At 39.2% G+C, this 26388-nt stretch overlaps 1 protein-coding gene across 1 annotated transcript in view; it reads left to right on the top strand.

The window, feature by feature from the left end:
• Positions 1 to 26388, top strand: part of ZFP36L2 (ZFP36 ring finger protein like 2) — a 252540-nt gene that overhangs the window by 28202 nt on the left and 197950 nt on the right. The window contains exon 3 of the transcript XR_007950307.1: positions 25180 to 25348. The gene's annotated coding sequence lies outside the window, so the exon portion shown is untranslated. The remainder of the gene's footprint in view (positions 1 to 25179; positions 25349 to 26388) is intronic.

Raw genomic sequence — 26388 nt, 5'->3', positions numbered from 1 at the left:
CTTTTAAAAAAGTAATCTTTCTGGGAAATAAAAGGAAATTCTCAAGCCCTCAGTCCTTTGTTCCACTGCAGGGGCTAGGGAAATTTGGAACTTCTGATGTCTTACCAGTACAGGCCAGCTTTTAGACAGCCCTTTTCTGTGCCCACGCTGGGCTTGCCTGCCTGGCTCCAGAGGCTTTGGGACAGTGGTGGTCTAGGTGCTGTCATGACCTCTGGTCCACCTACTCCAAGGACCATATGGCTGGCATCCTTCCTCTAACATCCTAGAGTGGACTAATCAGGTGATTCCTTAGTTCTCCACATCTATTTGTACCCCCTTTAGTTAGGAACCATCTCCTGCTTCAGTGGTCCTGGCCCACATATAATTAATTCTCCCTTTGAAGGTCTAGAAGGAGGGACTGCTCCTTTTGTCCCATATCTCCGTTCTCAATATGGTCAAATTTTTGGCGCCTGATTTCCCTTCCCATACTGGGTCCAGTGGTGAATACAGTTAAGTCTACCTGTTCGCCTTCCCCCTGTCCCACCTCCATAGTCATGAGAGGCTGGCCCCACAGCTGCTTGTTGTTCCTGGCCCACAGGAATGCCCCTAAATATGCCCAGCTTCTGCCACTGTCAGGATGTCTGTTCTGAACCCTTGACTGGGACAGTCCAACTACCAAGAAGTCCTATTTATCTCCTAAGATTTGCACTAAGATTTGTGAATTCCATGTTCCAAGGGAGGGACTCTTTTTGCACTGGCTGATTCTGGACCAGGACTTGGAAAATATTCTGAAGCTCATGTCCTTTGGCTCTTGTCCCCCCTGACTCTCTGAAAGGAGAGCCATCTCTAACAGGACAGATTGGGTATTCATTGGGACAAGGATGATTCTGCCCTTCTGTGATTGGTAGTACCCACAACAGTAGTAAGGGGTGAGGAGGGTTTTGTGGGAAAGATAATGAGTTCTGTGGTATATATGTTAAGTTTGAGATGTCCCCAGATACAATGGACTTTCGCTGCTGATGGGAACTTAGGAGACAGGAAAGTTGTGAATATTTAAATAGGAAATTAATCTGCATAGAAATGATCATTGAACCCCTGAGAGCTAATAAGATCACCAGGTGAGTCATCCCTCCATTTCTTTACCTGTTAAATTCCTACCCATTCTTTTTGGTTTTTTAGTTTCAAAATATATACAGAGATAATTTTCAACATTCACCTTTGCAAAAACCTTGTGTCCCAGTTTTTCTCCCTGAGTAATCCAATATAGGTTAAACATGTTCCATAAGTATCATGCTACATGAGAAAAATCAGATCAAAAAGGAAAGAAAATGAGGGAAAAAAAAAAAAAAACAAGCGAACACTAACAAAAAGAAGTGAAAATACTATATCCACACTTACCTATTCTTTAAAGCCCAACTCTGATCCATCAGACCTCACCTAGTCTTTTGTCTTAGAACTTTCTAAGGTACCTATCATCTAGTATCATACATTAGAGCCCTTTGTACTGGTGTCTTATTCCTCACTAGATTGATTGTAAACTCATGGAGGACAAGTAATAGGAGCCTTATCAATTCATTCTCTCTCTTTCTTTCTCTCTCTCTCTCTCTCTCTCTCTCTCTCTCTCTCTCTCTCTTTCTCTCTCTCTCTCATCTTTATGCATAGTTGATCAATCAATTTTCAATCCTGGGTTTTCTTGGCAAAGATACTTGAGTAGTTGGCCATTTCCTTCTCCAGCTCATTCTACAGCTGAGGAAACTGAGGCAAACAGGGTTAAGAACTTGTCCAAGGTCACACAGGTAGTAAGTGTCTGAGCCCAAATTTGAATTTAGGTCTTCCTGACTCCAGGCCCAACCATCTATCCACTGTGTTACCTGCCTATCCCTGTCTAGGCACAGTAGGAGCTTAAGAAACATTTGCTGTTATTTGCATTTTGAATAACTTTTGAAAGTTAAGTTCTCCTTAAGTAAAGTTAACCATCAAAAACACTTGGGCTTATTTAGCATGTTAAAAACAAAACTCCTCATGGGGTGAGGAGAGGACGCCTTGTCATCAAAAAGCGTTTATTTCATCTATCCATAAAAGACAAAAAAGAGTTAAAAAGGGGCTTTAATTGTAGCTAAAATTGTAGCAAGAGGGAATGTGGTAACACTTAAGGGATGATTTTTTTTTTTTTTACCCTAGTGGATCATTTGTGAAGTTTCTTTCCCAGAGGAATTTAAAAACAGGGTCAGTAGTCATCTGTCTGGGATGCTTTACGTCTTCACCTGCCCAAAGGCAGGGTGCTGGAGCCTAAAGGTCCCATCCAACATTTGAATTCCATTAGGCCATGATTCAGCTTAGCCTAATTGCAGCCTTCATTTGACAAAAACTCCCTCAGCCTTCCCCAGGGCAGCTTTGTTAATTGACATCCCCGTTACCCCTGCCATTTTTCAATGCTCTCAGAGGCTGAAGAAGTTCAGTTTCTTGGAATTTTTCAAAACCTTTCATTCTCTTTTTGTTTTCTAACATTTTAGCCCAAGGTAGTAATAGAGGAAATGCTGGTAGGGCCATTCAAGGATATTTATTAGACTTAGTAAAACAAATTATTGCCTCTTAATGACAAAATAAAATGCCCAGAACTCTGGGTCATGAGACTTTTTGTTCTGAGACAATTGGCTGAGGTTTACTCATTTCCTTCTTTGTAAAGATAAACACAGTGAATCACAGAATTTGAGTATTGAAAAGGACCTGAGATCATGTCGTCCAGCCCCCTTATTTTATGGAAGATAAAACTTTGACTCAGAAATGCTGGGAGAGTGGATGGAATCAGTATTTTCCAGAGCCCTAAGTGACCATCCACAGTCCAACACTCACCTGACTAAAAATCCTCTCCAAAACAGCCAACAAGAGCCTTCAGGGAGAAAACTAATGTCCATTCCACTTATGAAGAACTCTTATTTCCATCAGTATACAAGCATTTATCCAGCACCCGCTTTAGCCTCTTCCTTCCTTTCCCATTCCTCTTCTCCTCTCCACTGCCTTCTCTCTCTGTCTCTCTTTCCCTCTCCTCTCTGTCTTTCTCTCTCTCTTTCCTTCTCTTTTCTGTCTCTGTCCCTCTCCTCTCTGTCTGTCTCTGTCTCTCTGCCTCTCTCCTTTCTGTCTCTCTTTCTTTATTTCTGTCTCTTGTCTCTCTTCCCTTCTCCTCTCTGTCACTGTCTCTTTCTCTGTCTCTTTCCTTCTCTTCTGTCTCTCTCTGTTTCCCTCTCCTCTGTCTCTCTGTCTCTGTTTTTCTGTCCCTCTTTTTCCCCCTCTACTCTCTGTCTCTGTCTCTATCTCTTTTTCCCTTTCTTCTCTGTCTCCGTCCCTCTCCTCTCTGTCTGTCTCTGTCTCTTTCCTTCTCTTCTATGTCTCTCTCTGTTTCCCTCTCCTCTGTCTTTCTGTCCTTCTCTCTGTCTGTCTCTGTCTCTGTCTCTCTTTCCCTTTCTTCTCTGTCTCTGTCCCTCTCCTTTCTGTCTGTCTGTATCTCTTTCCCTCTCTTTGTCTCTCTCTGTCTCTTTTTCCCTCTCTTCTCTGTCTCTCTGTCTCCTTTCCTCTCTATCTATCCTCTCTGTCTCTCTCGGTCTGTCTCTGTCTCTCTTTCCCTTCCTTCTCTGTCTCTTTGTCCCTCTTTCTGTCTCTCTGTTCCTTTCCTACCTTGAGCACCTCTCTCCCATCTCCTGCAACATGGACAGCATCATAAACGAAACATATCTGAAACAGAATTTGTTACCTCCTAGCCTCATCCCCTAAATCCACCTCTCCTCCTAACTTCCCCTTATCTGTGAAGAGTATCCCCATCCTTTCAGTCACACACAGTTTGAAAAGGTGGAGACTTCCTCAGTTCTCCACTTTAGCACACTACTTATACAAAAACATTTGCCAAATTGTATCAATTCTAAAAGAGCTTTGAGACCCTGGCCCAGTCCCTTCTCCTTGTTTGCCTCAGTTTCCCCATCTGTAAAAGAAGAAAAATGGCCAACCACTCCAATATCTTTGTCAAGAAAATGCCAGGTGTGGTCACTAAGAATCAGACATGATTCTAACCACTGAACAACAACCATCGATGCTATCTCCAGTGCATTCCCCGTGTCCATTGCATCCTTCCTGCTTATATGACTTGCATTCTAACCCAGGCCCTCATGATCTCACTCAGAGGCAACAATCTGTAATGGGTCTTCCTCCGCCTCCACAGAGCTGCCAGATAGGTATTTCTGAGACTCGTCTGACCCTCTCACTCCCCTGCTCAAGTACATTCAGTGGCTCCCTATGGCCTCTGGGATGAAAGTGACAAGTTCTTTGCTTGACATTTGAAGCCCCCCACAAAGTATCTCCAGATTATCTTCCTAGACTCATTTCACATTATCCCCATCATATATTCTGTATTCCAGGCAGATTGCTATTCTTGCCTGCGTGCCTTTGCCCTTCATGCCCTACCTAGCCCCTTCAGGGCCCAAATTCAACAGCCCCTACCTCAGGAACTCCACCAATTCCCCTTTTGGTGCAATCCTCCTCCCCCTTCCAATCTCCCTGGGAAATCCATGGCAAACCTCTCCCATTCAAGTCAGGCAGCTCTTTTAAGAAGGTAAGTTCCAAAGATGGCACTAACCTTGGTTTCCTATATCAGTGAAATATCACAGTCTCTCTTCCTGTCTGCTGTATTGTTGTATTTTCTCACCTGTTATTTCTGTGTTGTTTCCTTTAGAAGATTAAAAGCTTCTTGTGGGTACAAGAGGGCCGGCTTCCTTTTTTGTTTCTGTTCTCTCAGTGCCTTGCAGAGTGCCTTAGACTTATTTAGAATGCACTTAATTAAGGTTTATTGAATGAAATTCACCTCAATTTATTTGTATCTTGCCCATGGCTTTTATCTTTTTTGATTATTTCTTTGAAGGAAAATCCTAGAGGGTAACGCTGACAGTAATTCGGTGTAATTAATGAAAATTTTAAAACACCAATGTGTGCCAGGCACTGTGCTAGGTACTGGTTATATGCAAGAGTTGTTATTCTATTCTGGGAATGGCTCAATGTGGAAGAAATTGTCTCCAATTATATCAAGAATGTCGTTTTTTAGTGTTAGAATTAAAATAGGTGTTCCTGTTGTCATGATTATTATATGGGTGGTTCGTTTCAATTCGGCCCCCATTTATGAAGCATGCTCTATGTTCAGGCACTGTGCCAGCCTCTGGTAACAAAAATGAAGTCATTCCTCCCCTTTCAAGGTCTTACAGTCCATTGGAGCTTGCCTTCCTCCGAATTAGGAGGAGGAGAGCAATTGATTTCGGGAGTTCATGGAAACCTTTTAAAATAGTTTAGGCAGTTTTCCACCTAAGGCAGTTTAGGGAGGTAATCATACCATCTTAGATTTTAGAGATGTAAGGCGCTTTAGAGATTCCCTTGGTCAGCCCTTTCATTTTACAGATGAGGAAATAAAATCATGATAATGTAAATGACATTCCAAGGTTGTTCATTTGGTCACTAAGATTTTAAATCAGAGGCCAGTTTGAAAATTAGCTAGAATATGTAAGATACCCAAGAAACCTGTGGGATTTATTTATTTATTTGCCAAAGAAACCTTTCTTCAGTTGTTCACCTGAATAGTTGTACCATTCATGGTGGCCATGTGCTTTTTTTCCTCTTAAATATCTCTGAAGAGTCTGTCTGGATTCTCCTTATTTCCCCCTGTTCTCTTCAGCATCTTGAGGGTTGTTCTTCCCCTCCTTATGACATTGGAAGCTTCCATGACATATTGCACTTTGAATTGTAGTGGTAGGTTTTTGCCCAATCATCAAATAATGAAGCATTTAGTGTATAATTGATGCTTATTATGTACCTGATATTAACCACTGGGGAAACAGTGAGAAGGGGCAGAGTCTGTGCCCGCAGGTGCTTCCAATGCAGATATTGGTACTTACAAAGCAGACCCTGGGAACCAGAAAGTCACTTGCCATTGCAGGACCAGGAAAAGCATCCTTCCCCAGCTGGCCAGGGGCTGGTTCTTGAAGGGAACTGGGGGATTGTTGGATTCAAGAGATGCACAGGGAGGGTACTTCAGGCCCCGGGCAAAGAGGCAAGAGATGTTTGTGGGGGAACTGCAGGTAATCCAATACAGCTGGAATCCTGGGTTCCTGGAGGGAAGTACTAGGTAAAAAGACAGGAGATGAAGGAAGAGCCGGGTTGTGAAGAGCCTTAACTGCGAAGAAAAGGATTTTATATTTGATCTCTGAAGTAACAGAGAGTCGCTGGAATTTACTGAGTAAATGGGTTACATGTTCTGGCCTGCCCTTCAGGAAAACTACTCTGGCAAGTATTTGGAAGATGGATTGGAGTGGAGAGACCCCTGAGGCAAGCAGACCAATTGGCAGCTCTTTCAGTGGTCTGGACAGAAGGAGAAGAGAGCTTGAATTAGGATAGTGACTGCCTGAGTGAAGGAGGGGATTATGAGAGAGATATTGGATAGGAACAAAGGGGAAGGAGGAAATGGAGTGAGTGCTTATCAAGGCGGGTATTGCATTAAGCATTTTTACAAAAATTATTTCATTTGCTGCTTGCCACAACCCAGGGAGGTAGGTTTTATTATTGTCTCCATTTTGCATTTGAGGAAACTGGGGCAAGCAGCCATTAAATGACTCGTTCAGGGTGCCACAATTTGCAGGGACTCCCAGCCCGGTGATCCCTCTACTTCAGCAGTCCCCTACTGAGGAGATCCGGCAATTGACCAGTTACAGAAATCAAAGAAGACATCAGTGTGAAGGCTGGATAGCTCTTGATGAAGGATGATCACAGGTATCGCCACAGCCTTCGGTCAGTCTCAGGGCCTTCCGCCCGGCCCTGGTGTCGGGTTTCTGAGGAACGCCGGCTTTGGGGCATTCTGTGGGACCCGATGGGGAAGCCAGCTTGAGTCAGTTGTTCTGCCATAGGGACTAATTAGCCTTCCTGTAGAGATGACGAATTTTGATGTTTTGTTTTGTTTTGTTTTGTTTGCCCTGGTTACGGTCATAGGAAACACATGCAGCCAACAGCCCATTTCATGTCAGAGGAGCTTGTGGGGGTCATCGCTCTGTCAGCTCAGTAGGAGATGGTGCATGAAGGATTCCATGTCCTCTGCCATGAGGGAGAGAAACAAGCATGTGACATTTTGCATTTGCCAAGAATCGTGTACTTTCTCTTGGGTATTTCTTAGTATTCTGCTAAACCAGTTACTTCATGGACCCTTTTGTCAGTCTAATTAAGCTCGTAGACACTTCTCAGAATTTTATATATATGTGTGTATCTCTCTATATCAATACATGTAGATAGATCAATAGATAGATTGATGGATGGATAGATGGATGGATGGATGGATAGATAGATAGATAGATAGATAGATATGAGCATCTTCCAGGGGAGAGGAGCCTGCCATTTCTTGAGGCAGCCCATTCCACTTTTTGGGCCTCTCTAATTGTTGGGAAGTTTTCCTTGATGACTGTCCTGAATCTGACCATCTCTCCCACTGTTCCCATTTTGCCTCGGAGGCCCCACCTAAAGTGCCGAGGTTTTCTCTATATGACAACCCTTGAAATGCTTGAAGACAGGCTGACTCATTTCCGCTTAGTCCAACACGAATCTCCTCTCCGGACCCTTGTGGGACTGGACTCAAGGCCCTCTGTCAGTCTGGGGGCCTCTACTGGGCATTCCCCAGTTTATCGATGTTAGAGTTGCAGCCAGAAGGGAGCCCAGCACTCTAGATGAGGTCTGTGGAAGGCCACCCCATTACGTTGCTGTTTGATATTGAGTTGCAATCCACTAAAACCCCCAGATCTTTTTTTTTTTTTTACAACTGCTGCCTCCTCCATCTTGAGGGGGTAGATTTTTTTGAACCAAAGTGCATAATTTCCTTATCGCTACTGAATTTCAAGTTGTTAGATTTAGTCAGTTTTTGCTGCCATCAGATCCTTTAGGATCCTGACTATTACTTATCCCACCCAACTTTGTGTCATCTGCATTTTTGATTAGCATCCTATTAATGCCTTTCTCTAAATCACTGTATAAAAAAGTTAAATAATATAGGGCCAGGCATAAATTCCTTGGGTTATACACTCAACTAGAGACTTCCTTCTTTGCTGACATTGAATTATCCACGATACATTTTGAATTTTGCCATACAAACTATTCTGAATTTGCATGATTATATTTTTGTCTAAAAATTCTAGGGAAGCCAGATTCTCTCTTTCTATTTCTTTACTAGACTTGAATAGGAACTCCCCAAAAGTCATTTTGTTATCTCATTCACAGAATTTTAAGTTATAGTCAGTTGGTAGTTGTACTGGTCCCTATCTGTCTAAATATTTCCATCTTATTGATATAGAATGAGATATTTACTAAAAGCTTTCCTTAAGTCTACATGAATCATATCCACACCATTCTCCTCATCTACTCTCAGTTTGTTTGGCATAAGCTATACTTGAGAAAGCTAGAGGATCTTTCAAATAATTCCTGTTCTAGATGTCTACCAACAATCTCTTTAATAATCTATAATTTTTTCTAGGAATCAAAATCAGGTGTATATTTTGCAGACTTTATCTCTCTTTCCTTCCCTGAAACATTTGTTCTTCCCTAGTCTTGTGCTACTTCTACTTTCTGTGGCTTTTCAGGTGTCCATCACACCTGCCATTTCTTTCAGGACCAGAAATTATAGTTCATTTGGATCAGGTAGTCACCTGAATCATCAAGGGAAGCTAGATGTTCTCTCACTATCTCTTTACTAGACTTGGGTATCAACTCCCCAAAAATCATTTTGTGATTCCATTCTTAGAGTTTTGAGTTACAGCCAGTAGATGTAGCAGTCCCTATCTGTTATCATGGCAACAGATAGAAGTGAGGAAGTCAGTTCCTTGCCAACTACAACAAATAATGACCCATCCTCCATTTCTCTTCTCCATGTTTTGATTTTAAAATATATATGTATGTATACATACACACACACACACACACACACACACATACCCTTATTAATAGCCATAGTGGACATAATAGCCAGAACAGAGACAAGGTGGCAGTTCTGCTACTCCAGAGCAGGATTATGGACTCTACTCCTAAGGGTCAGCAGGAAGAGGTCCTTATTGACTGTTTCCTCTGTGACCAGACATATTTACCTTCTCCAAGAAGTTCAAGAGAACCTGGCTAACCATGGTGACTAGATTGGGGAGGGGGGGGTCACCAAATGAACAAACATGAGACAATAAGTAACCCAATTAAGTGCTAATATGTGTCATAGACCACAAGTTCAACAGAATTTCAAAGAAGGGAAGATCAAAGGATCAGCAATTTATTTTTTTATAGTTTTGGATTTTTTGAATATTTTTATTTTATTGTATTTCACTTAACCATATTTTTTTTAAATTCAGTAGTATTTTATTTTCCCAATTACATGTAAAGATAGTTTTCAACATTCATTTTTGTAAGATTTTGAGTTCTATTTTTTTTTCTCTCCTCCTTACCTCCCTCTTCCCCAAGATAGCAATCAATCTGATACAGATTATACATGGACAATCATTTTAAATATATTTCCATATTAGTCACATTATGAAAGAAAAATCAGAACAAAAGAGGAAAGTAATGAGAAAAAATAAAAGAAAAAAGATGAAAATAATATGCTTCAGAGGATCAGAAATTTAGGCAGATCTTAGAAGTCACTGAATTCAGTCACCACTTTTTATAGTGGATAAAACTGAAGTTTTTAAGTTAAATGACTTGAGCACACTGGTTGCTGTCAAGGGTGGGACTTGAACTCCAGTTTCTCAATCAGGTGTATCATGAGATTGTTCTCCAAAGAGTGGCAAAACTGGAAGTTAAATATTTTATGAATTATTTCAGATCTGTAGTGCAGACTCAAGGCTCACATAGAAATGATGGCTACTAATCTACACATAAGGTACACTAGGGCCCCTTATTGACCTAGTTTTAAAATGCAATGTTATCTGTGTTTTATTGTATTTTAATTTATTTTGTTAAGTATTTCCCAATTATATTTTAATCTAATTTGAGCCACATTTGAGGAAGTATCACAGGTGAGTGACCCCTCTGTTGTTGCCCTAAAGGAAGAGGAAGATTTTGAGAGGCAAGGAGAGTATAGTAGCCATTCCAAAAAAAGATGCCAGGATGAGAAGACATGGAGGGATAAAGAGCATTACAATATTCAAATTCCATTGAATAAACCTACCTTTCTGAGGTAGAAAAGATATATATATGAATGTGTATATCCAAATACACATCTATAAAGATATAGATATATCTATACATATACATATATACATTCTAATAAATATGTATATTTCTGTGCATATATATACATATATACACACATATGTGGGAAATGCTGTTTGATAGTTATTGTATGAGCATAGTTTTGTATGAGCAATTACAGAGGACCAGGCCAAGGAGTTTTTGGTGATGTGGGTACTAGTGAGCCAATGTAGTTTCTTGAGAAGAATGCTGTAAATGATTGTGCTTCCTCTATAACAACCTATGTTAAATGCATTTTGTAGTGAAATGTGCACATATTATAGAGAGCATTTTAAATGAAAAAATGACACATAGCCTTGAAGAAAAAGTGAATTTCTGCTGATACTTCTGTGGAGTTTCTTTTGCTGACCACTATGTCACTTATTTATAAACTGAAAAACCAACCACCATAAACACTGAGCATGCACTTCAAAGATTTGCTACATAAATTTCAACAGTGGCTAAATCATTTTGAGAAATTGTCCCTTGAGCAGTGCCCATCACCATGAGTAGATGTACCCTATTCAGGGCTGGTTACTCTGTGGCAGCCACTCTTTGGATGGGGGAAAAGGGAGAACCTTTTGGAATCAGGCCCATTTTCAATGTCTCTTGAAAATCCAGTCATCACTGTTGGTTTGTCTTACTTGTTCCTAGGTCTTACTGGGAACCAAATCCAAAATCGTTGAATTTTGCAATTGTTAGGAATGCTCTTGCCTTTTCACTTGATCTACATAAACAAGAACTGAATTCTCAGTTAACAACCTGCAAAAAAGCTTATGTGAATCCTGGAGCCCAGCCTGGAGAGCCCAGCTGTTGCCTGATGTAGCCAGTCCGCTGCCTTGTGTTTATAGAGTGTCAAAGAGAAAATCCCCCAGATTAATTGGGAGCTGTGGGGTGGGTGGGAACATTACACTGAAAGTCAAAAATTAAATCTTACTTGTAAATTATTTTCATGCAGGTCTTGTTATTTATTTTTAACTTTTTTAGTAGTATTGTTTCATTCTAAATAAAGACCAATATTGATGATTCTCATTTCATCTTCAGGGTTTCAGATCCCCTTAGGTTTCAGTTTCTGCAAAAGTCTTTTCCATATTTATTCCAAAGAGACTTGAGGAAGAATTGCTGCTAAAGTGATACCACATTTCAGCAGCCCTGGAGTAATAGTTGCTTTTTTCTCCCCCCTCTGGCTACTTCTATACAATGTCAAAATAAAATTTTTTAAAAATCAATGAATCACCTGGGGGTTTTGTTTAAGCTTAGGCAAAACATGATCAACTAAAAGTTTTCCTTTTCATTCAGATATTTTGACATTCTCTAGATCAGTGTTTCTCAACTATAAACCCACAAACTAATGGCAGCCTGTCACATGTCTTTAGCAGTCTGGATAAGTTTTACCATCAAAGGTCTTGACTTAAAGCTATAGATTTACTGTCCCACCTGCTTATGGACAAAGATCAGCTTTGAGACCTCCCATAGGAAGGAGCCTTGTGTTGCAAACTAAGGCTTCATGCGCTGGGGAAAATTGCAATCTGAACATTCCTGTTTTTTTGGTTTTTTTAATTGTTATCCTCATTTTATTGATAAGGAAAATGAATCTAAGAGATATTAAATGGCAAGACTCACATAAACTAGTCTAAGGCAGGATTTGAATTCAGTTCTTCCTGAATTCATGTCCAGTGTTCAAATCCACCGTGCCACCTAGATGCCCTAATTATTAGATATACTGAGCATTTTTTACCATGAATGTTTTTGTTTGTAGACAGAATGCATAGAAGCATCATTTCAACTGTAGAAGCATCAGCAGTCCCTTTCCAGAGGCATGGAGTGCTAACATGAGAGATTGAGGGGAGGAAGCATTCAGATCAAAATCCTGATTTGTTAGCAAGGATCCACAATTTGAACAGTAGGAAATAAAGACACAGACTGGGCTAGATAGCATCATCTGTCAATAAACAAAACTTTTGAAGTGCTTACTATGTGCTAGGCACTGTGCAAGTTCTAGAGATACAAACCAGGGGGAAAATGCAGTCCCCATCCTCAGGAAGCTTGCCTTCTAATGGAGGAAGCTACATAAAAATACCTGTGTATGTACAACTGTTAGGACAGAGTTATTCTGAGTATTATAAAGATTCAAATCAACTACAAAGAAAGACGCCATCTACCTCCAGAGAAAGAACTGATAAATAAAAATGTGCATAATATGGTTTCATATATATATAGACATATATATCTATATTTACATATATATCTATATATACATACATATATATAAAGAGAGAGAGAGTTTATGTAAATGGTGGTCTTCTCTAATGTGAGAGAGGGAGGAAGAAGTTAAAATGTAGGGGACAAATTAATTAAACAACAAAAAAAAAACAGTTATGTAATTCAAGATATAAACAGAGTAATTGGGGAGATAACCTCAGAGAAAAACACTAGCAGTGGGGACAGGGATAGAGTAAAAAAGCCTCTTGGAGAAGGTGGGATTAGAAGTGAATCTTGCAGGAAGCTAAGGAAGGTAAGATAGACAGTGAAAGGCTGGAGTCACAAATTGGATTGTCACGTAAGGAAAAGCAGACTAGTGTGATTGGATCATACCTGTATGAAAAGTTGTCAAGTGTGAAAAGGCTGGAAAAGCAGAAAGGGCACAAATGGTGAAGAGCCCCCCCCCCAAAAAAAAGAAGAAACACAATCTTATATTTGATCATGGAGAATGGGGGGGATCACATGTTCAGACTTTCACTTCAGGAAGATCATTTTGAGCAAATTGGATTTAAAGTCATCAGCCTCACTGTCCCATCTAGAGTCATTAAAGTTCAGTTGATAACTGTCAATAGCCTGGGATGACTGTGAATGAGAAGTTGAGAATAACATTAACGATGCAAGTCTCAGAGACCAGTAGAATAAAGTAATAGGAAATTCTGAAATAAGTTGGGTTTGCTTTTAGACAGAACATAAGACAATTTGTTATATCCAGAGTTCTGATAGGCATGTAAGTGTATTTTTATGCTTACTTGTTGGAATTTATTCTGCCTTTGCTTTCTCTCAGTGGGTTTCAGCTCAGCCACCCTATTGGGTGCATTATATATATTGGAGACATTTATCTGTGAGCAGAGTAATCTCTCCAAATTTTTTTAAAGCACTTTTTATTTTTTTCTCTTCCTTTTCCCTGTGTCTTAGAGACCTGCTTGCTTCCTTGGCTTCTAATCATGTTGGCAAAACTAAGGATCATTTAAGAATGCTCATTTTTTCATGCCAGAAAATGGAAGGAAGAGAGATCTTTAATAAACTCTATGTTCGTACACAGTTAATGAGACTGCCTGGTTTTCTTCACAAATTACCTGACTGCCGGCATCCTTCCATCAGGAACTGCTAATTAGACTACCACACAACAGATCTATTAAGAGCTGCTACTTTTTTCACCTAGGAATCTTTGACAGTGATGACTAATAGAGGACCTTCTGGGCCAAAACTCATTAAGTAAGCACACAATTTTGCTTGTGTAAAAAAGGTATTTTGCATTCTGTCAAGCACCTGTAATCTCTTGGATTTCCAGAGGGGAAATTTCTAACTCAATACAAACATAAAAAGTTGTCCAAACTTATATGAGAAGAGAATCCTGATTTTTTTTTTTATTGTAGTAAGTTTATTTATTTTTGATATACATTGCTTTATGAATTATGTTGGAAGAGAAAAATCAGAGCAAAAGGAAAAAACCATGGGAGAGATTAAAAAAAATAGAAAAAAGAAGTGAATATAACATGTGCTGATTTATATTCAATCTCTTTAGATCTTTTTCTGGATGCAAAAGGCATTTTCTGTCCAAAGTCTATTGGTATTGCTTTGGATCACTAACTACTGAGAAGAACCAAGTTTTTTATAGTTGGTCATTGCACCTTCTTACTGTTATTATGTCCATTGTATTCCTGGTTCTGCTTGTTTCACAGCATCAGTTCATGTAATCTTCCTAAAATCAGCTTGTTCATCATTTTTTATAGAACAATAAAATTCCATTACCTTCATGTACCACAGCTCGTTCAACCATTCCCCAATTATTGGGCATCTGTCCCTTTCCCAGTGAGAATAGAAGCCTTAACTGTAAGCCTAATGATACAGTTGTTTCTGAGAGGAATCGAGAATAGAACTGCATTACATCTCCTGAGCATTGCTTTGAGGCCATTTGGAATTCCAGACTCCTAGTAGAGACAGACATCAATATAGACACTTCTGCTTCCTCCTTTGCCTTCCAGGAGAGCATCCTTCTGCCATATGTTTCTACACAGAGGAGAGCAGAGCCATGATGTTCCCACCTGCTCCATCCACCGGAAGAGACCCAAATCAGAAAGAGCAGAGGTCCTAGGTAGTACTATGATTGAGTAAAGGGCTTAGAATGAGGAAGATCTGAGTTCAAATCCAGCCTCAGAAATTTCCTAGCTCCGTGACCCAGACAAGTCTTGTAATATCTTTCTGCCTTACTTTTCCTCAGCTGCAAAATGGTGATAATAATAATAGGAGCTACTTCCCAAGGTGGTAGTTGTGAGGATCAAATGAGAAAATATTTGTGAAGTATTTAACACAGTGCCTGATACATAGGAGACACTTAATAAATGCTTGTTCTTTGCTCTCTTTCACTATGTGTCAGGTAGAGTATGTTGAAGAAAGGTGACTTCAGAAGGGGCATCCACTTTCGGTCAAGTTGGATCATGTACTAGGACCTAGGGCTGCTCAACTTTGAGATTGGCGTCAATTTTATATTTTTTACATTTCAGACTTTATAAGACCTGAAAGTCCCCTGTTCTAGGAGACAAATTAGATTTAAATCAAGGAAGAATTGCCCTGGTGATAAACAGAGAGCCTCTTTCCTATATGCTGTCAGCATGGAACATTGGGGCCCATTCTAGCTGGAACTCAGTAGGGAAAAAGGGAAGTCATTATATCCCCAGGCCCATTTCAAACATCTGGGTGTTAGCTTTTAATGATAATATTGCCAAGAATAGCTGAGCGTTCAAGCTTCTGCATCATCGTCTGAGTTATGGATTTATGAATTTCCACCAGTCTGAAGTCCTATGAGTTAAGAAAGACTGGTCCTAAAGCATCCGACTTTTACGGAGTACATTTCTTTACAAATAAATACAAGGGAGGTGGCTAGTTGGTGCAGTGGATAGATCACGAGCCCTGAAGTCAGGAGGACTTGAGTTCAAATGCAGCCTCAGACACTTAACACTTCCTAGCTGTGTGACCCTGGGCAAGTCACGTAACCCCAGTTGCCTCAGCAAAAAAAAAAAAAAAAAAAAAGGAATACAAGGTATTTTACTTTTCCAAGCATATGGCCTAATTTAATTTCCTTCTATCAGACTCTGAAGGAAGCTAATGAAAGGTAACCCATCTTCTCCCAATTTGTGATTTTGTCCACTTCTACTTACAACTGGTCACAATAAGCTTAATGTGTATAGCAACCTCCAAATTAGTTTATCAATAAACAATTATTAAACAGTTACTTTGTGCAAGATACTGTTCAAGGTGGTAAAGACTGAAATACAATGGATGAAACAATCTATGTTTATAAAAAGAATAAGCCTACAAAAAATAATTGCAACAATAAATAATAGTTACAAGGCTCTTAGGGGGAGAGACGCTGGCTCTGAGAATTGGGGGCAAGGAGCCTAGTGGTACTTGAGATATATTGGGAGAAGAGAGGAATTCTGGGAGGGAGAGGTGGGGAAGGAGTGCATTCAGAGCTTGGGATGACCAAGGCAAAGGCCCAGGGATAGAAGATGGAGTGTCATATGGGCAGGATGAATTTTAAATGGACTGTGGATTTGGGGAGGGGAAGTAATATATAATGAGATGTGAGAGTCAGGCTGTAAAGAACTTTGTAGCTAGCATTGATATGTCTTTTTAAGCACTTTATATGTTACATCACTTGACTCTCACAACAATATAGGAAGGTATGTGTAATTACTATCCCCATTTTATAGATGTTGAAACTGAGGTTGAGGGAGGTTGCCTTGCCAACGGTCACATAGCTAGTAAATGTCTACAGTAGGATTCAACCAGATCTTCTTTACATTGAATTCCATGCTTTGTATATACATACACACACACACACACACACACACACACACACACACACACTTATACATACATAAATGCGTGGGTGTATGTATATGTGTGTATGTATGTGTGTGCACATGTACATATGTGTGTATGTATACCCATACTTACGTACATGTATATCTGCTTAAGGAAAATCACTTTGGCAGGTAATGAATTGGAACACGGAGAGGTAGAGGCTGTTGCGGTAGGCAAAGTGAAAGGCAATAATACCCAGACAAGGACGATGTCTGTGTGAGTAGAAAAGAAGGGATGGATACAAGAGATACAGAGATGGAACCAAATGTTGGCAAGGGGTTGGATTTGTGCAGGGAGGGACAGAGAGGAGGAAGACTGACCCCGGGGCTGCAAACCAGTGTGACGAGAGGAATGGCAGCTCTTTGATAGATATAGGAAATTTCAGGAGAGAGATCCAAGTTTGGGTGGTTTTTGATGATTACTGCTTTGGATGAGTTGGAGATGTCTGTGAGTCAACCGTCCAAAATGTCCAATAGGCAATTGGTGAAACTCTGAGGGAGATTAAGGCAGAGCATATTGATCTAGGGGTTATCACCCAATGACCTCATGGAGCTGATGAAGTTACCAAGGAAAGGAATATAGCGAGAACAGAAGGGGATCCAGGACAGAGGCTTGGGGGTATACCCATAGTTAGTGAGTGTGACAGGGATGATGAATAAGCAAAGGAAACCAAAAAGAAATGACCGTACAGACAGCATTTGGAAGGAGAGATCCTCGCCAGAAAAACCCATCAATGGCAGAATACCGTGGAAGAGAAAGTGGTCAACAGTCTCAGAATTCAGGAGAGAGATCCAGAAATATGAAGCCCAAGGGAAAAAAAGAAAACAATAACCCTAAGATTTGGTAGAGATAATCGGTTTTGGGGGCGGGACAAGAGAGAGGTTTATTTGCTTCCTGTTTTTATTTACTTCAGCTAAAGATGTCACTGGGAAGGGGTTAGCTACAGAAAATGAAGATTTTCCAAAGTCATATTACTCTGGATTGGTGGCTCATAAGTAATAACCTTGTTAACAGGGGCAAAAAGAATAATTCAGGCTCTTCATCAGCTCTGTGGATTTTTATGTGAAAGAGCTATACTTTTTTAGTCTTTGGATATTCTCCAGTGACTTATTTTTTATTAAAGCAAATTCTCGAGAATATCAATGTTAGTTTGATTTACACACACACACACACACACACACACACACACACACACACACTCTCTCTCTCTCTCCACCTTATGGCCTTTGCTGAGCTCCCTGAAGAAATGTCACTTGTTTCTGAATGTCTCACCCACAAAGAATATTGGTATTTTGTTTATACTATGCAGATCGAGAAACATTGGTTTTTTAGCATACCAGCTGCCTAACCCCAAGCCTCCAAAAAAACAAGGGTGTAAGAAAAATCAGACTTCAAAAATCCTGAACCCAGAGCCCTTCCAAGAAATCTGTCTGAATAAAGAAATAAGTGAGAGGTAGAGAAGGCAGTGTTAAATGTAGCTTTTAACACAAGTGGTCTGGATTGCTGGGCAAGTGGCAAGTAGCTTTGTGGTTCAGCTGGTAGATTCTTTGATGGTGAATTCAAAGGTGGTTTCAATCACAAGGGCTATGGGTCTAGCATCTCTGACAACCACCAAAGTCCAAGTAAAAATGCACTTGAAGGAGATAGGTGAAATAAAATTTATAGTAAAAACATTGAATTGTTAGGATGGGCACATGAATACTGCTTCTTTCAAATTCAAGCAGAAACAAATTAGTTTAAATAGTTTTTATCTATAAATCTCTGTCTTTCTCTACTTCTACTTAGACTTTTTTTTTACCCAAAGGCAAGTTTTGAAACTTGGTATGCTAGGTGACAGAAAAGGAATTCCTTGGTGGAATAACACTTGTATCCATGGAAATTAGCCCTGATCCCCATGCGTGAAGAGTGAAGGAGGCCCAAGGGCAGGAGGCCTCATGAAAAGAAATCTGATCTCTTCTTCCCTTCCTTTTTGTTCTTTTTTCATAGGAGCAGGTATTTGTGCAGACAGCTCTTGAGTGAATAGATTGCAAGGAAGGTTGTATATGCTTAGCCCACTGAGATGGTGAACAGTAGTGAATAAATAAGAAGGCTTTGCATGAACATGTGTACAAAGCTTTTAAATTTTTCAAAGCTCTAGCACTGTATCTTCTAATTGCTTACTGAATTGAAGGGTAATCAATAGAGAGGCCTGGAATGGCAATGAGATGATATTCTCATGGCACTCTGCCCTGGTTATATTAGACCCAACAACAACATTTTTATACAGGTTTTTAAGATTTGCAAAGCATTTTACAATTTTATTTTTATAATTAGAATTATTTGTTGTATATAATTATAATTACCAAATAAAAATATTATATATGTGATACATTCTGAATATTTTATTATTTATTTTATCTTTCCAACAACCCTGAAAGATAGACCCATTATTATTTCTATTTTATGGATGAGGAAACTGAGGCAGAAAGGGGTTCAGTGACTTGCCCAGGTTAGGAGTTAGTAAGCAACTGGATACAGATTAGTCTTCCTGACTTTAGGATCAACATTGTGTTCTTTTCTACCAGGTGGCACATTTTAAAAAGGTCATAGTTAGGCCAGATAGACTATCTAAAGGAAGTAGAACAGAACAATGGAAACTTTGACATTGTGCCATGTGAGAATCATAGGAAGGAGCCGGGGGGTAAACAAGAAAATTTAAGGAGAATATGATGGTTGTCTCTAAGGGCTGTCATGTGATAAAGAATTTATACATGCTATGTACAAATTGTATAAACATATTTGTACATATAAACATATATATAATTATATTCTATGCTCTTGACCTGGAGACAGTGGGGTAAAAATTAAATCTAATTTCTGTTTGAAGTAAGGAAGAAATTTCTAATAATTCAAGCTCTCCAGAAGTGAATGGGACTTTGAGAGTTTGAAGTGCTTTCCAGTACTCTAGTCATCCTCATACAAAGGCTGTATGACTAGTTTTTAGGAATGTTTGTAGGAGAGTTCTTGGTCAGGTATGTAACAAAGTGAACTCTAAAGTCCTTCCTAATTTGGAGGGTCTTGATTCTGTGTTCAGTTTAGAATATGAATGATTTTATATTTCTTAAGGACTCCTTCTTACACGAAGAGAATAGTTTAATGGATCTGGCCAAGCTTGTATTTGATTTTTTTGGGAGTGTGGGGTGGGGTGGTATTAGCTGTTGAAATGTTTATGACCTAAGAATATTTTTTGACCTGATAAGTCTATTTCCTTTCATATTGGATATAATTTATCCTTCCCTTTAAACAGTTTTCAGAAGAAAGAAGTTTGAGATTTCATTTCGTATTTGCCTTATAACAAATGTTATTTTATTACCTCCATTACCTTAAAAAAAAAAAAAAGACCTCCTTTCTCTTTAGGGAATAATTGCATTACTTTTGGAAGAGGTTATGTTTTGTTTTTTAACCTGGTTGTGTGCATTTGGAAAGTACCCTAGTGCAAGGGTATCTGGAAGCAGAAAATGTTGGCCCCTTTCCCACTTTCCATTCTTTCTCCTGTATGGATGCCAGATTCCTTTGGGAAATCATCATTTGTAAAAGGTCATGAGCAGAATGAAGGGCATTCTTCAGTATACAGTTACTGCTAATTGGAAACTAAACATCTGTAACGATGTCAGAGTTATTTGTATTTGAAAAGAAACATTTATATACAAGAGCCCCTTGGTTAACATAAAACACACTCTAGTACAAAGTGGTCTGGGGAGTGGGGGTGGGACAGGGAAGCTTCAGACAAATGACTTTGTGCTGTGCTAAGGTTATTGTATAATTAAATCAAAGCATTTTCTTTTCTCTGTAAAAATGAAATTGTTTCTCATGGGGCTCAAACAAACATCTTATTGCTTCTTGCCAACTAAAGACTAAAAAGTTTGCCCACTTTTGAAAGAAAAGAATGAAATGTGAGAAAAAGACATAAACTGTTAAATACCTTGTTGGTGACCATTAAGAAATCCTTTATGTTCCTCCATAATCGGCCTTCAGGGTGAGCTCTATCCCCTATACTGAGGGCAGAAGGAAACTTAATGGCTCCATGTAAAATTTAGATGGTGCAGCAAACTTTAGCTTCACTTGAATTTGTATTAAGTTTGTTTGTCCCTAAGACACACCCAGTCTTAAGATAGACCAAGTTCTGGAGTTTTCTTGTGAGAAGTTGGCTTTTCCACTGTATATTTTCACATCAACCATCAGCTTTCCAGCTAGAACTTCCTATGTCTTTCCATTTTCTTTCTTATATTGATGTGACTCTTGATGACACCATTGGGATCAAGGGAGAGGATGGGCTCATGTTAACCAAAATTTTTTTTCCTGCTCTACCCATATATACACTATATATGTTGTCTATGGTCCTGTCCATTCATCTCTAGATAACAAAAAAAAGTGCAGATCAGCATAGTGGAGGTAGCCTCTGTAGGATCATAGGCTGCCAGTGTTGGAATCCTTACTAACTGCTAACTAATTAGAGTTGATCTAATCTTACAAGAAGATGTTTTGGGCAGAACCTGAAACAAGGTACTAAGTAGAACTAATTAATACAAGGCTTGTGTTCACACCTTTACTCATTGGAGTTCAATGAGTTCACACCTCCCTTGAAGCTCTTTGGGCCAGAGAGCACTATGGGAGAAAACCCACAATCCCTCTCTTGAAAGAGCATAAATAGGCCAATGGGCCAGTCGAAGAAGTTCTTCAGAGTGAAGAAGCTACAAGTCGAGATTTCACCGGAATGACATGAAGACTGGAGCTGGCTGGAGGCTGAAGAAAGCAGAGGCAGAGGCTGAAGGACCAGACCTTTGGATTTGGCGACATTCGGAGAGAGCTCTTGGAACCAAGCAGAGAGACAGGCCTCTAAGCTAACCGGGCTATATTGGAGATAATAAAAGATCTGAACTTTTATCACCTGGCTGCGTTTTGAGAAGAAAAAGCTCACCACATGCCAGGATTATAGATTTGGAGCCAGAAGAGATCTTGGAAATCATCAAGCCTAGCACTATCGTTTAATAAATGATTATTAAATTTATTAAAATGAGGAATCTGGTAGATGGTCTGTAGAGACCAGGAGGGAGCAGGTGCTACCAGTAACTTGGAGGAGTATGTTTCATATGTGCAGGAGATAATTTCAGCTGGCCTCTAATAGAAGGGAGAAATAGGTTCAAAAAATATTCCCTAATAATCCTGTGTCCACAAAGCTGTTAATTATGCAGCTAAGTGGTGCAGTGGATAGAGCACTAGGCCCAGAGTCAGGAAGACTCATCTCTTTGAGTTCAAATCTGGCCTCAGACACTTCCTAGTTTGTGACTATGGGCAAGTCACTTCATCCTCATTTGTAAAATGAGCGAGAGAAGGAAATACCAAACTATTCCATTATCTTTGCCAAGAAAACCTCAAATGGGGTCCCACAGACATGACTGTGTTGAGTAATTACTTTTGAAGTGAAGGAAGGAGATGATAGAACCTCCTCTCATTGGGGTGGGGCAGCTCTAGTGTGGAGCTGCTTTCCTGTGGTCTGGTATGGCTGCTCTTTTCTTGCTCCTCAAACCTGGCTCTCCATCTTCCATCTCAATGTGTTTGTCCTGGCTGTCTCCATGCCCAGGATGCCTTCCTTTTCCATCTCTACATCACAGAATCCCTCCCTTCCAGACACACCAGCCTAAGTGTCCCCTTCTACACAAAGCCCAGTGGTCTCACTGCTGAAGCCCTTGTATTTAATCCTGTGCTCATATTACCAAGGTAGGACAATGTTTGTTAGCTTGTGTTTATCTTGCATTTATTCTGCACATATGTACACATTATCTCCCCTATTACAATGCAGAAGTCTTGAGAACAGAGTTTAATTTTGTGTTTTTATAAAACCCAGCGCCTACAGCAGGGTGTGAGTCTTGGTAACTGATTGGATGCTTTCTTTTCTGTGTCTCAACCATGATTCTCTTTTCCTTTGCATTTGACTAAAAATTGTGTAATGAGAACGTTGCATGAGAGGACTCTGATGGTACAATAGATAGAACACTGAGCCTGGATCAGGAAGATCTGAATTCAAATCCAGCCTTAGATATTTACTAAGTAAAGTATGCTGGACATGTCAGCCTTTCTTTGCTTCAGCTATAAAATAAGGATAATAACAGCATTTCACAGGGTTATTATTGCCTGGTATATAGTAAGTGCCATTGAAATGCTCATTCCCTTCCCTTTCCTCTTTCTCCAAGATCCAGGAATATACTGCACTTCTGGGGAGTGATCTTTGATGAGTTTGAATGAGAAACCACAATCCCAACCATCTGAAATCATCATCTTCCTCCCCATACATTTCAAAGACATTTTTTAACAAGGCCTAGAAACCTCAGGTTCAGATAGTAAAATGCAAGGACCTGACATAGATCAATTTTGAAAACTTCAAGCTGTGAGATCCCCTCTTCTCCATTGTCTTCCCCAATATTTGCAATTCTTTTAGTCTGTTGGCTCCAAAATTACCTTTTATGAATTTTGTCATGGCCTTTTGTTCCTCAGACTTGTAACACTGAATTCTTTCTTCAAGTATTATTTTATTTGTGATGATTCTCTGGTATGTAATTATGACTATGATTTCTTAAATTGGAGTATTCTCAAGATTCCCTTTGGGCATCTGTCTTTTTGTTCACATTCATTATTTGTAAAGGTGTTGGGGATACTTGTCCATAATTTTATAGTTCATTCCTTTAACAAGAATATAAGAAATGCCTAGTATATCCCAGGATCTGAAGTTGCAAAGACAAAAGGAAAAGACAACAAAGACAAAGTGGGCCCTACCCTCAAGGAACTTATATTCTGCCACATTTACTTGCTTTTTTTTTTTTTAATTGTAGTAAATTTATTTTTAATACATATTGCTTTATGAATCATGTTGGGAGAGAAAAATCAGGGTAAAAGAGAAAAATCATGGGAGAGATAATAAAACAGAAAAAAGAAGTGAACATAGAATGTGTTGATTTATATTGTCTCCTTAGTTCTTCTTTTTCTGGATGTAGATATGTATTTTCTGTCTAAATCTATTGGGATTGCTTCGGATCACTGAACTACTGAGAAGAACCAAGTCTTTCACAGTTGAACATTGCACATTCTTGCTGTTATTGTGCACAATGTATTCCTGGTTCTGCTTGTTTCATTCAGTATCAGTTCATGTAAATCCTTCCAGGCGTTTCTATAATCAACTTGTTCATTATTTATTATAGAATAATATTCCATTACCATCATGTACCATAGCTTCTTCAGCCATTCCCCAATTGATGGGTATCCACTCATTTTCCAATTATTTACTACAAACATTTTTGCATATGTGGGGTCCTTTTCCCTCTTTTATGATTTCCTTGAGAGACAGACCCAGTAATAGCACTGCTGGGTCACAGGGTATGCAACAGTTTTATAGCCCTTGGGGCATAGTATGTTCACTTTCATAATCACTTATTCCTAGAATGCTTGAGTGTGGGTTTACTCGGAAGCATGGAAGATGGACAAAATAGCCTCAAATCCACTCCATCACTCTGATACTCCCCTCCTAAGCTGTATAGATATGGATGTTGTTCTCTACCCTTTTACCTGTCACCAGTTTTGCACTTTCTTTTTGGGTATACGCCACATAATTTGTTGTTAGGCTAAAAAACTGTAAATGGCTCACTATTGCCTATTAAATGGATGGTCAGATTCTTTAGTCCTGTATTCAAGACCTTTTACTTTACTTTACTGGTACAAGGCCAGATAAAGTAAAAAAGTAAAGTAAAAAAAAAAAAGGTCTTTTCCCCTCTTTATCTTTTCTGATTGGTGTGCTCAGCTGGCCCTCAAACCTCTCTTGTGTTTGACTGCCTCAGTGATATCATTTACCCCATTTCCAATTCTGGTGACAATTTCCCTGTTCTTCCCTTCCCATCTGAATTCCATACTCTTTTTAATTCCTACTAGTCCTTCATGACCCAAACTACAAAGCCTACTTTCTCCATGAATCCTTTCCTGACCAACTCATGGCAATCTTTCTCTCCTCTGGACCATGATCTAAACCCTTTGGGTCTAACTAGTTTGGGCTTTCCTTGGGAGTATTTTTGATATGTCTCTGATCTATATACCATTTATTTGGTTTTTATATTTTTTTTACTCATTTTATTCATTTTGCTTGTGTGTATTTCTTGTCTCCAGTCTTGTCACTTTGTTCACATTCTATATTTACTGTATCTCCCTATAGTGTATGTACTAGCTGATTAATTAATATTTGTCTTAGTTGGTGTTAGAATTGCAGTTTACTACAGTGGGCAACCACATAAGCTGTTTGTTGATAATCTTTATTCTTTTTTTCTTTTGATAATAGTAAGACATATCTTAGGATCACAGATTTAGAATGAGTTAGACCTTATGCACTATCAAATACAGCCCTTTTATTTTTATAGATGAGGAAACAGTCCTAGAAATGTTCAGTGACTTCACATACATATTAAATGGTGCAGTCAAGATTCAACATCAAATCCAGTGCATTTTCCACAGTCCCAAACTACTTTAATTCACATTAAAGTCCCCCAACTACTTTAATTCACATACAGAGTCCTCCATACTAATCATAGATATGAAAATGGCACTTTTCACCAAGTGCCAGGACAATAGTAGGTATGGGTACTAAGCAGATGCTGCCCTAGCCCTGGGCATGGCCAGCCCAATCCCTAATGAAGCTAAGGACACAGACAGATATATTATGGGTGTGCAGTGGCTGTGGAGGTGATTGATGAATAACAGGACATTTTTCTTCCTTTTTAGGTGTGGTCATTCTGCTGTCTACCGTTCTAGAGAAATGGCGGCACGGGCCTTGGTACCATTTGTCATGACTGACCAGATCCCAAATACCATTCAATCTCTGTTGTCCGAACTACCCAACTGTACAGACCTGTACATCCGGCAGAACCACATTCATGGGATCCTTTTGCAAGTAAGTAATAAGATATCTTGACCTCATCGTAGCTTATTTCTAGAACTTGTCATGGAGTAGGCTGAGCCAAAGTAATTCCTTATTTCTCCAGGAAAACGTATGTATAGTTTATCCCATTTCACTCACTGAACTATTAAATATTTTTATTATTAATATTATTATTAAATATTGGGGATAAATAAAGGAAATATTCTCATTGAAAAACAGCAGATTTATGTACTGCTCAGATCAGAAAGGCCAACAAAAATAGATCCTTATTATCAGGAAGTAATTCTTCTCCTTCCTTACAAAAGTCTGGATACCTTATTTCACATCTCAGGAAAAACTTAATGGTATTGGCGAAAGTCTAAAGATGGGCAGTTGGAATGGTCCTCTTTATAGAAGGGATGTTATGTGGGTATAGACTAAAAAGACAGAGAGCACAAATCAGAGTCTGTTAGAGCTGGATGGCCCATTAAATGAAGTACGATCCCTTCTCTCCAGAGATGAATCTCTCCATGAAGAAGTGGAATCTCTCCATTGTCGCATTAGTCAAAACACAGGATGCTAGATAAACGGATGCTCAAGCAAGATAAGTTTAGGATAAAATAAGAAAACTCTTGTTATCATCAAAGGATGGGAGAAGTTGAAAATACAGATTCAAAACCATTTAGGTCAATTAATGAATGATAGCTCCATAGTGAATTAGTGGGAAAAATAAGTTGTTTAGAGTACATTTCCAGATTTCACGTTGACTCATCAGACCAATTGCTCATCAGTATTCTTATCAAAAATAAATTCCATATTGTAGAGGTAATTGGATGGCTTTTCTTCTGTTCTTAAGCTGTGAAAGAGAAACTTTTGACTTCAGGCAGATACTTCGTGATTATCAAACTGGGTGCATTTTTCTGATTTTTTTTTCTTTTGTCTCACATCAGCCAAGTCAATCTCCTTCTCATCTCCCTTGTTCTAATTTTCATTTCTCTTACTATTTAGTGATCTGGAACGTGATTTCATATACCATTTATGGCTTATTATTTTTAATTTAATTATTTTCATAT

The sequence above is a fragment of the Antechinus flavipes genome, chromosome 2 (assembly GCF_016432865.1).
Source record: "Antechinus flavipes isolate AdamAnt ecotype Samford, QLD, Australia chromosome 2, AdamAnt_v2, whole genome shotgun sequence".
NCBI lineage: Eukaryota > Metazoa > Chordata > Mammalia > Dasyuromorphia > Dasyuridae > Antechinus > Antechinus flavipes.
The sequence above is the reverse complement of the archived record's forward strand: the minus strand, read 5'-3'. Positions and strand labels throughout refer to the sequence as shown.